Genomic DNA, 15,992 nt, shown 5'->3' on the forward strand with positions numbered 1-15,992 from the left:
TCCACCAATTGGGAGCAATTGTAAATTAATCATTGTCTGTAAGATGAGAAAAAGACTTCAAAAATGTTTAAGATATTTTAATATTTACACGTATCAAAATACGATTCACATTTGCGTGTATTAATTTATTAAAAAACAATATACATAATTAATATACTGTATGCCCTCGAGTTAAATATCAAAGCTTTTAAACGTAGTTACATGGCAAGGTTAAAACTATTTCTGAATACGTGTATTCGATTGTATTGTCCGCGATAGGCCGACGGATAAAATATTAATCTCAATCAAATACTAAGCAATTTAAATATAAATTGCATTTGATAGATTAAAGGGGTTGATATTTCCGTCACAGTAGCATGCGCAGACGATCCCGTGGCGCTCCTCGTTAAGACGGAATCGGTACTCGCTGGTTTTTCAGGTAATCCGATGTTCAGTGAGCACTCGGTGCCTTGGACACCGGCGAGTCCCACATACCCTCACATTGTTTCCGTGGGTAAACACGTAATGCGTTTTTCCAGCGATAAAAAAAAGTGTTGCTATATTCAAAACCGTTTGTTTTGCTTACGGATTGTACTTGTCCACGAGGCGTAATACAAAAACGTCTCTATAAAAATCTTAAAGGCTTATATGAACAATCGGTTGCTCTTGTAACTACTACAGGTATATACGATAATATTATATACATTCGTTAATTAGTTGAGCCGGCCATAATTATTATTTTAATAATTTATTTAGTTTATTTTAGTTGGTGGCGCATTGCAGATGTAATGAATGATTTAATATTTCTTACAGCGCCAATGTCTATGAACGATGGTGATCATTTCCCACCGGATTCAACACCGTCACCTACCGTATTCCTATATGATATATATAAATTATATACATACATTGTTCTTACTTGTTTTGCGAGGGGGACGCTTGGCCGTATTTTCGTGGGCAAGTTGAAACATAACCGGTCAAACGTTGATATAGCTGTCAATGAACTCTCTCAAACCGTTCACCCACATATTTTTTTTTTTTATTTTTTTATTTTATTTATTTGGGAAACATACAGCATAATATAATACATAAAATTTAGTAACAAAATAAATTTCACTTAAGCCAACAAAGTTTCCACTTATACAAACAAACATGGAGTGAACCTAACGATAACAAGTTATTTAACAATTTATTAAGATATATGAATAAAGTATTAAAAATAATTTAAAACAGAAAAAAAAAAAAACGATCTAAAAAACTGTATTTGTCAGTAATATACTTATATTACTGACAAATACAGTTTTTTAGAGCTTCTTTGAACTTAAATAAATTTTCGTTAAATATATCTATACTAGTGTAGCGTTTATTATGATTGTCACATGCTCTTACTAAAAAGCGATTTTTAGCATAGTTCGTTCTACACATTGGGACATAAAAGGTATGTTTTGAACGGGCAATGGAATGTGAGCACTTGATATAAATGTTGTTGACTAAGTACATTGAATCGACAAAATTATTTACAATTTTGTAAAGAAAAACCTGATCTTTGCATTCCCTGCGTTTCTCAAGCGACAAAATATTAAGCTTATTAATAGCATTGGACCCAAATTTACGCGTTAATCTTCTAATAAATTTATTCTGAACATTTTCGATAGCCATAACATACTTAGAGTATTGTGGATTCCAAACCGTTGAAGCGAATTCCAAATTAGATCTTACATACGAGTTATACAACACATTATATGTATTGATATGCTTAAAGTCTCTTCCCTGGCGAAATATGAAACCCATCATACTGTAAGCTTTTGCGATAATTTTATTCACATGCCTGTCAAATAATAAATTAGAATCTAGAAGCACTCCTAGGTCCCTAACCTCGGTTACCCTCTTAATTAAATGATTGGAAATTGTGTAATCAAATAAAATTGGATTTTTTTTTCTAGAAAATGTTATTACATTGCATTTTTCAAAGTTAAGATGTAGGCCATTAGATGAACAATATTGCACTAAAATATCCAAATCATATTGCAAGTTTGAGCAGTCATCACTTCTTTTTATGATTTTAAATAGTTTTGTATCATCGGCATATAGAAGTATGTCAGGATTTTGAAAATTTTTTAGTATATCATTAATGAAAATGTTAAACAATAGGGGACCGAGGTGAGAGCCCTGAGGAACCCCAGATGTTATGGGGACAAAACTAGAAATGTGTCCCTTGACAGCGACTGCTTGAGTTCTGTCACGGAGATACGACGTTATCCATCTTAGCAAATCGCCGTGTATACCAGTATATGCAAGTTTTTTAATTAATAGCGTATGTGGAATTTTATCAAATGCTTTTGAGTAATCGGTATACACAGCGTCAACCTGATGTCCTCTCTCCATGGCTGAAAGAACAACATCGAGAAACTCAACAAGATTAGACTCAACTGATCTTTTATTTACGAATCCATGTTGTTGGGTAATGAGCAGAGGTTTTATTAAAGGAAACAAAGTATCGTAAATAATCTTCTCAAATAATTTAGGTATGATAGATAACATTGATATTCCACGATAATTTTTGACAATATGCTTATCTCCATTTTTAAAAATGGGAACAACAAGCGATTTTTTCCAAACAGGTGGTAGTATGCCTGAATATATGGATTTGTTAAAGAGTAAATGTAAAGGGATTGATAAAGATTTACTGCATCGTTTTAAAAACATAGGATGTAATCCATCTGGGCCACTGCCTTTAGACGAGTCAAGTTTTGAGAGATATCTTTCAATGGTACGGCATGATACATTAATAGTACTAATTAAGGACTGACTACTATGCTTGTTTAAATAATCAACCTCGGGTTGATTCACTTCTACTTCAAAAACTGATTTAAAGTAGTTACTAAATAGATTAGAGATCGATGGGCCGTCGGAGCCAACCGTATTGTCATGAAACATGGTGTCAGGTATATTATTACTACCTTTCTTTGATTTTATAAATGACCAGAATTTCCGAGAACTGTGATGAATATTATCTTCAGCCCTAGCAATAAAGACATTATAACACTCTCTTTCCATCAATTTAGTTCTGTGTCGAAGGTCAGCAAATTTGTCATAGTCACTATTATGACCATAAATTTTCCATCGTTTATGCACTTGTAATTTCTTTTTAATCAATTTAATTAAAAACTTGCTAAACCATACAGGATATTTATTGATATCGTATACTGTTTTAGCTGGTACAAAGCGATCCACAATATTATTAACTATTAAATAAAACTTATCTACTGCGTTAATTATATCACATGTTTCGAATTGTTCCACCCAATCAATATTATTTAGCTCATTGTTAATTGCGTTGTAGTCAGCAACATGAAAGCGACGAACAATTCGAGGAGCATAACGTAAATTTGAATCATTCAACATAATATCCGTCAACACAGAGAGAGACGGATGATGAACGTCTTCAGGCAAAGATAATGGTGTTGTTCTATCGACCGAACAACTACAGTTAGACAGAACGAGATCCAATAGTCTATTATTACCATTAAAAATCCCATTATACTGACACCAGCCAGAGAAGCACATAAAAGCAAATAGTTGCATAATTAAATTATTTTCGGATGGGTTTTGGATAGCTAGCGTATTTTCAGAGTTATGTGACCACACAATATCTCCCATGTTGAAATCTCCTACAACAATATATTTATCAAAAGGGTTATTCAAATTTAAATCTGATAAGAACTCAAAAAATGTGGCTTCAGAATCGCTCTGGTGTTGATTTTGAGGGAAATAACAACAGAAAAGTCGTAGTTTTTGTTTACTTAAACCCTGTCCGACCACTATATTAACAAAAGTTATATCAGCACCTGGAAGAGACATTGGTGTCCTAGAGTGTTGCATGTCGACATAGATGCCACGACGTACTGCTATAAGTGTACCACCACCCTTACTTACCCCTAGAAGTGCATAGTCACGATCATTCCGGTATACGTTATAGCGTGAATCGAAGAGTTCTTCATCAAAGATATTAGGAAGTAACCAGGTCTCGCTTAGACAAATTACGTCATAATTGGAATTTAACAAATTAAAATAGAACTGTAAAGTTTTAGTGCGCAATCCTCTAACATTTTGATAATAAATATTTAAGTACATAGTAATATATATTTTAAATTATAATTATTGTGAGTAATAATATTAAAGAGAAATAGCTTTTCAATGCACCTAGATGCCAGATAAGAATTAAAACATACCTTCAAGTCCATAAAACAATACAATATCAGCCTAATTTTCTTAATAAATATAATTAAAATATTAACGAAAACAAGTAAAAATATAAAACTACAAAAAATATTCTTAAAAAACTGAACAAAGTAACATACTTTAATATTATAAACCAACAAATTAATAACGCTTATGAAATTTTGTTTAAACACTCTTTGGAAGTAATGTGAATAACTGGTGAATTGTTAGTCTTACGAACCATAACAGTGCAATTTCGAACCCAGCAGAATAAGTAACTTTTCTCTTTGCATTTTCGTCGAGCTTCATTCAAAAGAGCCTTGTTGTAAGTGGACAGGTGGTCATTTATGTAAATAGGATTATTTCTGCCTGAAAAACCAATGTCGCATGCTTTCAGATTTTTTAACTTCCTTAACGATGAAAGAAAATCATCCTTTTTGTAACGTGCTTGCATTTTTAAAATAATGGGACGCGATTTATTTTCAGACGAATCATTCCTTACCGCTACCCTTGTTACAAAATCAACATCGGTATTAAAATTTATTGGGTAACCACTTTTTTCAGCAAGGGTCTTAATAATATGGACTAAGTTTTCGCCCTTATTTTGTGGAATACCATTTATTTGAATATTAGAGCGACGCACCCACTGTTCATTTCTGTTAGTGTTTTCCGATAATTCTCTAAGCTTAAGTTTCAACTCCACGAGTTCTGTTTCATAATTTTCTATTTTAGTAACTTCCTTATCTAGATCATTCATTCGATCAACAACAGAATTAATGGAAGACTCGATCGTATTAATTTTTGTAGACCAAAAAGTAACAGATTCTGAGAGCTTTTTAAATTCATCAGTAATAAAAGATTTGAATGACTCCATTGTGTAATGCAAACTATTGAAGCGCTCATCAAAATGTGCAATCAACGATTTAATATCTATGATTTGGGCTTGATTTGTATTTATTTTATCAGAGATCATATTTAATTTTGGACTTATATTATTTTTCTTAGATATTTTGCAAACTGGACATTTCCATTTAGCTTTATTCATAGGCAGAATCTTTTTAAAGTCGCTTTCATTTATACCAACACATGAGTAATGATACATACTTTGACAAGCCGTACATCTAATCATTTCTTCTGGTCTTACGATCTCTGAACAATGTTTACAATCCATTTTGCATATATATTATTATCACAAAAAATGTAGGTAGAAAAAAAGCTAAGAGTAACTCTGCTTAACAGACCGATTGTTGAATTGCAGTCAAACCAGCGACCAAAAGGTCATAAGCGCCGGGAAATAAGCGTCGCTTACGCGTTCACTTCAAACACTGCACACTACTATTGCAATTTAACAAATAAAATTTGAAATTTGTAGTTTTAATTTATATAATTCACATTTAGATATAATTTAACACATAAAATTATTGTCATTAACACAAACTTTAACTATTTTTCAAAAGTTCACTCCCGATTATCGACTTATATACTGTTTTATAATAATTATTTGCGTAGCGATTACATACAGCCGTTTGCAATTGTCGAATGTCGAATGCATATGCAAAATGATCGCTGTGACCTTAGCGATAGAAGGTAACAACCAAGTTATCGTTATGCTTTTTTTTTTTTTTTTTACAACAAAAAAACAGCATCAAACAGATACATACGTTATACTTATAACGTCCCTTTATTTACGTCAGTGATTTTATTGTTATATATTTGTACAAATATTCTATTCTTGTAGACTCACAATTCACCGCAGGACACGATCGTGTAATATAAGATACGAACTACCAACAAAAGCGTATCACCATAAGTAAATTGGTTTTTAGTGAGATACGAAGCGAGTTCTTCATAAAAATCATGCAAAGGCAGCCTTATCACAGCAATCTCTTCCAGGCAACCTCTATTAAGGAAGTCAGGACAAAAGTCGGTCGTAGGTTGCACTCACAATCAAATTAAATTAATTTATTAACTTTTTTCAAATTTAATTAAAATCGACCTATCAAAAAGAAAATTAGTTTTTTTAACATGTATAATATAATTCGTTATAACTATAACAAAAAATATTACAGATACATATATTCCAAACGAAGTACGACTAAAGATAAACGAAACCTTAGATTTACATAATAATTTCATACGATTCGTTGATAGCTATGCTATATTATACACTACAAACAGTTCTCGATTAATTTAACTTGATTTATAACGAACCAATATTCCACCAACAACTTATATCAACCTCAATTTTACTTTCAAATATCCGATTACAACTTCGCGGACATTGAAAACGTCATCGCGAATCCATAGTGAATACCATAGATTATTCAAGATCTCGACCAACGATATCGCGTTAATTCATTGTAAAAGCTATTTCATTGTCTTTACTTCCCTTGTGGTTGAAATAGGCTATAGATATTATTATAAAGACCGTAAATTAACATTAAGATGTTACTTTAATACTTTATTGTACATCACACCACAAAGAGAAAAATACAAAACATGTATATTGCCTAAATAAATGTACAATTATGGCGACCTTATCGCTACATAGCGATCTGTTCCAGGCAACCAAGTGTTTGTAATTACAGATGATGTTTTAAATGTACGCCATAAACAATTGAATAATATATTTTGATTACATTGTACGTTTGTCGATATTCGTATCGACGACGTTACGAGTACATACATCGTTTCGTCTCTCGTCTAGATTCACTTTCGACGCACCTGTTACGAGCATTTCACATCGGTTAGGTTCGCCAAATATTCGTATATATTCGTATTTGTGCCAATTATAAAATGGACTACATTCTTGTTATTTTAATACTAACAAACCCTTGCTATCTAGTTTGTATACGTGGTCATGATCGGTTGAATGGTACAAAAATAACAACACAAAGTATATTACAGATATATATATAAGTATCAATATCTTCTATTCATTTACATATGTATATAGTATAACAACCGTTTAAGAAAATATTTCCAATATAATAAACGGATTAAGCTTGTAAACCTCGTATTTAAAATAAATTAATTTAAATAAACTGTAATCATATAAAGGCTAAACACACACACACACGTATGAACCCACGCGTAAAACATTAGAATCTCATCCCTATAATTATTATTCTAATTTTTAAAATATTTTTTTTTATTTTACCCTCATTAATTAGCTTTTTGTTTCTAATAAAATAAAAATTTTAGTAATCTGTATATTCATATTTTAGCTAAAATAAAATAATATATAATGTTGTAATTTTATATACAAGCTGTTGGATTACTTAATAAATAAATCCTTAAATATTTTTAGACGATAAATAGTTGTCCCCACATCCAATACAAGAGAATAAAGTCGTATGTAGCAGGTAAGCTGTATATAATAAGTTCAATACCCCATATGGTGACACTAATGATCTTATAGAAATCGCCACACCAGCCTGTTAGCTGGCACGTTTTCAAGCGGGTTATTGACATATACCTACTCTTTGGGAAAACGCCAGTAATGCATGTATCGAATGTTTCGAAGATTGCAAGCGTGTCTGCGATATTCTATGAATAGTTTTCAGCTAAATGAAAAGCTGGTCGGCTGACGTATGAAATTATCCTACGGGCTGGATTCTGTGTAACACTGAGTAGCATGAATCTATGAAGCACTGTAAGGCTGTATTTACGCTGTAACATTCACTTTTAATTTCAAAAGATATGATTTAAATTACGCGACTGCTCAAAAAGGGAATGGTTTTCAGGGTTCTCATCTATGTATGTATTTATAAATACATAACCAAAATGCCTAAACAGATTCGGATGTATATGGTATCGTTACAATCCTTCATCATCCCGAGTGATATTCATTCAATCATTCATTCAGGGCAGTCGTGTTTTTATTTACTTTTTAATTATGGTAAATAGTTTAACTTACACGTTTCAAACTAGCCATTTTTACACGTCATAGGAAGTACCTATTTAAGGCGTTTTTTTATAAACAATAATTATCACTCTAAAAACTTTAACACAAGTTTAAATAGCAACTGCACAAAGTTTCAACTCAAATCAATGAATGAACCGTGAACATAATACCAACATAACAAGCATTTATTAATTATTACTTGCCTTCAAACAAATTTTTGGATCAAGAATCAAGTACCAGATAGAATAGATTCTTTTGAAACGTATTATTTATTACATTAAATTATCAACATGAACCTATAAACTTCTAATCGTGGCTCGAGTTTGTAATTTAATTTCAAGACGGACTAATGCCTACGAATGAATAACGATCAACGAGCCAAACACACTTGGAAAAATGCCAAACCTTTAACGCCATTTTAAAAATTCACGCTCAATTTTAACAACCCAAATATCGATGTATTTTTAAATATTATATCGATGTAGTCTTAATAAATAAAATCATTCTATGATTTATTTTGGGGATTGCTTTATCAAATGCCCCTCTATACAAATGAATGTTTAAGTAAAAGTAAAATGAAAATTTAAGTGTCTGTTTCATTTCAAAACAACTGCCTCTTTTTAAGTTAACGTGGCTATTTGTGAGTTAAACCACCACTACTTGAATGCTTTACTTAAATATAAGCATTAGGTAAATAGTATAATGTAAGTTATGATTTTCGTAACAAAATGGACTCCACGCTGGCAAAACTGAGGTTTGTGCTTGTATTTTATATGGTATGTTAGAGTAAGAGCGTGTAAGTGTACCACAGATTCCTCTCCTCTCGAGAAGAGAAGGCCACTGATCTAACTTGGATTGGTGGTTTAACATTTGGAACTTCATCCGGCACATGATTTTATGTTTCTCTTCACCACCGAGCATGATATGATAAACACATGAAAACTGAGCGGCCTGGGTTTGTACATGCAACCTTCAGTTTTGGTTCTGGGGCCTCTCGGCCGCTCGGCATCATATTTTCTATGAACTTATTCTTGTAAATTAAAACAAATATCCTTAAATAAATATTTCAGGAGTGACTTGATGCTTGTTTTTCCCTAATCAGTTTATTAAGTAGGAATTGCGCGTATTATTAATATTTTTATACAATGGTTTAATATTGAAATATAATAGTCATCAAATTGAAACCCAATTTATTTAAGACAAAATAATATTATTGTTCTTATATAATGCAGTTTTGTAAACATATAACGTTTACACGTTTTTATATTCACAAAAAGCTTGTTTTCGATCGTAACGTTCACTTGAAACATGTTCACTTGAAGGTCTGCCGCACAGATAACCGCAAATTATTGATATTTAATATACTCAGATATGTTTTTGTAAGGATTCAATTATTTAACGATGAAAATTTAATCGTTTCAAATATTTTATATATTTATATATAACAACAATTACCTTAAAAGGTAGTAAAAGATTTGTTAAACAATGTTGTGTCTCCTTACGAATGTCAAATCAATTAGGGCAGAAAGAGATAACATTGTTGAACTAAGCACCCGCAAAACAACATCAATGAGTATGTCCGTTAGAAATTAATTTAAACATAAGTAAATTCAACCATTTGATGTGTTTTGTGTTTCGCAATTTAACATCGGTTCAGACAAATTGCAAATCGTGTGTTTTTAAACGCAACTTTTTTTATATATCAATTAATCAATCAACAGCCAATCATAGTCCACTGCTGAACATAGGCCTTTCCCAAGGTGCGCCAAAGCTCCAGTCGGTACCTGCCACCTTCTTAAGGTCTTGTTTTATATATAGTCCATGATAATTGGCCGCAGAAGATGTACTTGTAAAATTTACTGTGTTAACACAAACATGCAAATAAAAACACAAAACAGGTTGGTATAATTCCTTGTCGCGTCTACACTTTACACCTCCATATAACAATCAAATAATCACGATCTTGTAAATTTAGAATCGAGTCGTCTTCGCAGAACCCGCTCCCGGAAGACGTGATCGACGAGTCTATTTTCTAGTGAGAGATAACCGCGCCGGTACGTCTCGATGAATGTGAAGCTGCTGGTGGTAGAGCTTTGTGCAAGCTCGTCTGGGTAGGTACCACCTACTCATCAGATATTCTACCGCAAAACAGCAGTACTTGGTATTGTTGTGTTCCGGTTTGAAGGGTGAGTGAGCCAGTGTAATTACAGGCACGAGGGACATAACATCTTAGTTCCCAAGGTTGGTGGCGCATTGGTGATGTAAGTTGACATATCTTAAAACGCCTATGTCTATGGACGTTGGCGACCACTTACAATTAGGTGGCCCACACGCTCGTCCGCCTTCCTATTCTATAAAAAAAAAGATGCCCTTGACAATACGCGCACGTAAACCGCGCGATTACCGACGCGTCTGAACGCATACTTACTATTTAAAATCGTTTTTTTATTACCGATACAGCGAACCATAGGTTTGGTATGTATTATCTATATATAGAATAATATGATTTATTATTTTATTAAATAGGAAGCCAACGCTGTATACAATTTTGTTTCTTATTCTAGACTACAATCTTAAATAACTTAAATATAAAAATTGCATACCTCACTTATAGGCTAACGTAACATGCGTAGGAAAAACAAAAGTACATTATTTGTATGTATCTTGTACGATATGAATATTGAACTGTTTATTAATTGATATATAAAATAGTAGAATCTTTCTAACGCTAATTAACTTCGCCTCGAAAATCTCTCTTCAATAAAATATGCAACGATGCGAATACTCGACTCCGGATGTCAGACCAGAGATCAGAAACTGGCGTTACAAGTTTTCTATATAATTATTAAACCGGTAATTATTCCATAACCGGTATTATTTTCTAGATCTATTTCTTTTAATATTTGTTGTTATAATTAGAATGATATGCATATGAGGTACAGCAGTTTGTCATATTTTAACAACAATTAATATTTGGATGCCTAGAATTTGCTTATTGTAAGCTATTCTTTAAGAACAAACTCGAAACTCACCGCAGAAAACGGTCGTGAAATATCAGAACGTAATATGCGATATTGATTATAATAATAATAAGAATAAGCATCGAAATACTGTATCACTGTAACGCGGTTGTCAATATTTCACGGGTGAGTAATGACGTGATTTATTTTAGATTATCCCTGCCAGTTAGCCATAAATCTACGAACAACAAACCAATCCAATCGGCAAGGCCATTATTCAATAGACGAAAGCTTCATCAAAGTGAAAATCATTATTCAATATTGAAGCACTTATGTTTTTATTGACAGATATATCGACCTTAGATGAGACCAGACAAACCACATTACTCTGTATCGTGATGATCGATAATTGTTATGAAAATTATTATATGTTGAAGTCAGAAATCGACGATGGATTGGATATGACTCCGGTTGAATGGATGGTTTTGGACCAATTTACTCCAAACCTTTAGATTTATCAATTAGAATCTCAGGTTTTAGTAGCAAAGATAAGTATTTATTAAAGCTTATTATGATAATAATTAATTATTTATCGAAATCGGAAATTAAAAATCATTCGACTCTTTATGATGAAGTTGTTATCAAGCGACAGATAACGGTTTTTTAATACTTCATTACGGTTATAGACATTCAGTAGCGCAGATAACGATAACAGACCAAAGTGTAAACAGCATAACACACCATGACCAGATTCAGGAATGCACTCACACACAGGATAGGTCACTTGTCAGGTATTTGTAGTGACTTGAGGACCTCAGGTCCTGGTGATATTGGCCTAGGGACTGAGATATTGATCTCAGTCCCTAGGCCAATATCATATACACCAAATGAAAAACCGACGAGCACGAGTAACAGCGATGCTTGCCAAGATTTGCCAACTATCTAAGGTAAAGTTTCACGTGTTCACCATTTTCAAATTATCATACCACGGGAGATTATAGTGCACAACACATGTGCACTCTCTATTTCTTCAGTCTCATAATCCGATGGACTTTGTCATGGGCAAGCGCACACTTTTTTTTTTCAGGGGGGGGGGGGGGTAATGTGGGACTCGCCGGTGTTCAATGCGCCGAGTGCGCCCCGAACACCGGAATACCCACTAAAAAACCAGCGGTACCCTTTCTTTCTTAACGAGGAACGCCACGGGATCGCTTGCGCATGCTACCGTGACGCTCTGACGGCCGGCCCGCCTATGCGGGCCTCTTTTCTCTAGGGGGGGTCCCAGGGTACTGTGAACCTCCCTAGTCCCAGCGGCGCCTATTGCAGCGGGGGACAAGCGCACGCCTGCTAAACGTGCTCCTGATTTGTACTGAGGAGATCTTATTGGAAGCCAGCAGAAAATATATAGTTAACGGAAGTTACTTATATAATGATGATTACAATATAGGTATTACATATTCAGTTTGTCAGCCATAATATATTTAGTGCGTTATCTTCAAGCCGGTCATAATATCTTATCCAGATCGCTGTCAAATTATTTACGATAACGAAATAAATATGATAAAAATTAACTCGAGTCTAGGTGTGAGCTTTTATTTAGTTCAGTACATTATTTACTAATATTATAAAAGCAAAAGTAACTCTGTCTGTCTGTTTCGCTTACACGGATAAACCACTTAATTGATTTTGATGGGTACGCACCAAGCTTGAACCCAAGGTTGGAAATGGGTTACTTTTACCAACACCTGACATCCCCCCTTTTACACAAAAATCAGAAACTAGTTATGACTATATCTTTCTCCTGGGAACGTCATGCAATATACTAGCTACTCCGCGCGGTTTCACGCTTTAAATGTTAATGCTTAACCTTTCTAAATGAATGCGCTATCTTATCCAAAAAGATGTTTCAAATCTGACTGATAGAATGGATCCCGATTATAACGCATTGCATAAACAAGTAAAATCTTTTATATTTTAATGATAATAATAATAATAGATTTAGATGACAATCGCGACTCTTTATCTATCTTGAATTGCTTAATGATTTTTCAATAAAATTTTCAGTTCTAAGTTGCAGTAAACATACAAAAAAATATTAAAATATTACTATGTACATATATCATCATCATCATATTCAGCCCACATTAATCTACTGCTGGACATAGGCCTCTTCACAGGCGCGCCAGTTCTCCCGGTCCTGTGCTAGTCGCATCCATTGAGCACCCGCCATCTTCCTAAAATCGTCTGACCATCGGGCGGGTGGTCTGCCCACTGGCCTTTTTGCTTCTCTAGGCCACCACTCCGTGACATGTATGTACATATAGCTGTGACTTATATAGACGAAATGCAAATTCAATCAATACATATTAAAAAAAAGCATGTAACATACTTATTTTAAAAATGATTTTTATGTTTTTAAACTGATTTGTTGTTTGGTAGGTTTGTCACCATCTCATCCGAATGTACCTACGCAGTAATGCCTAAGGAATATTCACACGAGATAAGATTATTTTAAAAGAATTCTAAGAGAGCAAATAATTATTTATAACAAAAGATTTACATCACTAGACCGAATGGTATAATACTTTTACACATCCAAATGCAAAAAATTAAAAAAAAAATACGTCAGCGAAACGGGCGATTGGTGATTTTTATTACGTATGTTAAACATTATGTGCTACTAATTCATTGAACGATATACATTTGTTGAATGAATATAGCAACAGGTAGCATTTGTTATTATAATTAATATCAATAAGATTATTCTCGATATCTAGTTAAACTGTCGCTTCGCATTAAATGACCCGGATAAATATAAAACGGGGTCAGCTTAGCAGCTTAACGTGTATAACGTCATTTAATGCATGTTTCAAATTCGTGATAAACATAATAAGTAGGCCAAAATAACTTTAATATACATAAATTATATTTTTCCCTTGTTTACATAACGTGATTTCGTTTTAATTACTTCTTTAACCTGTAAATACTTTTTTATTACAAAAGATAAGAAATACATTATGATAATAAGAGAATGCTTAAAAATTACTGAGACTTTCAGTAACGTCTAAATTAAAATATTATCAAATTAAAGAAGTTTACTATAGAATTGGGTTTAAAAGTAAAAAAATAAAATTAGGACAAAATAAATCAAGTTAGTGCTGTTGATTGAGAGTAGATTATTTATTATTATTTATTTTTTATTTATTTATAGATTATGTAATAAAAATAAAAAAAAATGTGTAAATAAATGTTATGTACTTGTTTATATTATAATATTACATTTCTAGACTTTACTCCTACATATATTTATAAATTCTTTACAAATATGAAAGTTCGTTTAAATGTCCTACTTTCGCCACGACAAATACTAAAAAAACATTTTTGGAAATTCACTACATTAAACACTAGGAAATACAAATCTAGCAAACAGTACAAATTCATAGTCCTATTTTAATAATATAATTATTATATAATAGGCTACGCAGCTTTTGCTGATACATCTATAACAAACATACTTTTTTTTTTAATGTTAAATAACTGTTAGGTCTGTTATAAATAAAAATTACTACTTATAATGATTTCTATTTTATATAATCGAAGTCCTTTTTTTTGTGACTTATGCAAGGGTTCTTTGGCATAGTATTATTAACACATAATGGGTGCTCTGCATCTCGTAGATGACTGTATACAGACAATTTAAAGTGGGACTGCAAGACATGCTGAGCATTCATAGCTAGTCACACATTAGATCTATATAAACATACAATTCCTGATTACTTAACACTTTTGTTTGCTGAAATTAAACACTCATATTTCTAAAACAGGACAACAATCTGATCACTAAAATCATAATTAAGTCAAAAAGGGGTAATAATGTACAAGGAAATATCTAAAAGAGGTCAATAAGAAAAGAATAATGTTCATAAAATAACCTTGTAGTGTGTAAGCATTTTCTTTAAATTGATAAATAGAAATTCCATCATAAGAGGGAGTTAGTAAAAAAATAAATCATAGCAAAACAATCCAATAATTCACAATAACCCAGCTAAATAAAAAGGAGTGTTATGTATTTCAAATTTTCATCCACGGCTTCAACCACATGTTAGTTGGGATCTTTATGTATGAGGTATAGTATGCTTGCTCCATACCCAAGTTTCATAGAATCTAGTTCAATGGTTTAACCGTGACAGACAAGACAGTCAGATTTACTATCGCATTTATAATATTAGTATATAATTATTGTGGAAATTTTAAATATTATATCCTCATGTTAAATTGGAATATCATTATGGTAATTTTCAGAAACAGATTTAAAATGATAACACGAAAAATTTAATATAAACAGGAACTTATGCAAATGTATGAAACAATTTCATATTATGTCAATTACTAAAGAAAAGTTAATTTGAATACTTGCCCATGAATTGTGACAGTGCATTATTAGGCAATTTGCATAGACGAATAAATTCTCACAATTACAGAATACATTATGATGCAATATAATATATTAATTACAAAATTCACATTCATTTTAGGCACATATATTTATTAATATGTTTTTATGCCAATTGAAAAATAACTAATACTTTAATTTGAACTTGAAGTGAGACTTATAATAAAATTAAGACATTTTAAAATAGATTACAAATGTATTGCATTTATTAAATATTAAAAGCAATAGTAGTGAATTATTCTTAAAATATTCATGATTTTTTGTCTTATACTAAATATGAATTATATTTTTGTAACTAAATTCATTTATTCATCTTTTGTGATTGGTACGGCACAATTTTTTTTTTCTTTCTTTTAAATGTAACAAAGCTATTGTCTTTAACGATAATTAATATTTAAATGTGATTTTATTTGACGTTCTAAAAATTTAAGTGTGACGCGTAAAAATATTTTCGTATGATGGATTGCTAATT

At 32.1% G+C, this 15,992-nt stretch overlaps 1 protein-coding gene across 6 annotated transcripts in view; it reads right to left on the minus strand.

The window, feature by feature from the left end:
• The window catches only part of LOC126775826 (atlastin), a 30,582-nt gene that overhangs the window by 14,101 nt on the left and 489 nt on the right, over window positions 1–15,992 (minus strand). The gene's annotated exons all lie outside the window — the stretch shown is intronic.

Source organism: Nymphalis io, chromosome 19, assembly GCF_905147045.1.
Source record: "Nymphalis io chromosome 19, ilAglIoxx1.1, whole genome shotgun sequence".
Classification (NCBI taxonomy): domain Eukaryota; kingdom Metazoa; phylum Arthropoda; class Insecta; order Lepidoptera; family Nymphalidae; genus Nymphalis; species Nymphalis io.